Source organism: Sphaerodactylus townsendi, linkage group LG17, assembly GCF_021028975.2.
Source record: "Sphaerodactylus townsendi isolate TG3544 linkage group LG17, MPM_Stown_v2.3, whole genome shotgun sequence".
NCBI classification, from domain to species: domain Eukaryota; kingdom Metazoa; phylum Chordata; class Lepidosauria; order Squamata; family Sphaerodactylidae; genus Sphaerodactylus; species Sphaerodactylus townsendi.
In genome coordinates, this window is record NC_059441.1 from 1,409,474 (window position 1) to 1,410,240 (window position 767).

Sequence of the window (767 nt, forward strand, 5' to 3'; positions counted from 1 at the left end):
AGCATCTTTGCCTGGAGAAACTACAGGCATGGGAGCTTCTGAGACTGTGCAATAGAAAGACTAGGTGACATTTTGCGTGGAGATGCTCCACCTGAGAAAAAGGAGCTCGCAAGCCAAATTGGTACCTACGCAACTGAGGAAAGGGCTCTGCCTCCCTCTGTTGCATCTCTCCCTAGTGGAGGCACACGGCCTAGATCAGTGGTGGCGAACCTATGGCACGGGTGCCAGAGATGGCACTCAGAGCCCTCTCTGTGGGCATGAGCAGAGTCGACCCCCCCCCCCCACACACACACACACATCTTTATTGACCAGCCACTGGGCTACTCAACTATTAGCATTAAACCTAAGTTCTAGTTTTGGGGAAGCAGTGTAGGTAACCCTGTTAAGCGCTGTTAAACCCCATTGATTTTCATGCAAAGAACTAAAGCATGATCCTTTGCCTGGGATTAAGCTCCGTTGCTGGCAATGGGGCTTGCTTCTGAGTAAACCCTCCTAGGGTCGTGATTCACCCTTTGGAAGAGTTGCACGGTTGCATCACAGCAAAGCCACCGACTACCACCAAGCTTACTCCCGAGTAATGCACGCCTCGGAGCCAACCGTTTTTTCTAAACTAAAACCTCAGTATTCAGGTTAAATTGCCATGTTGGCACTTTGTGATAAATAAGTGGGTATTGGGTTGCCATTTCGGCACTCGGCCTCGAAAAGGTTCGCCATCACTGGCCTAGATCACCCTCTCTCTATCTCTTTTTCTCTGTCCATCCAGTGCT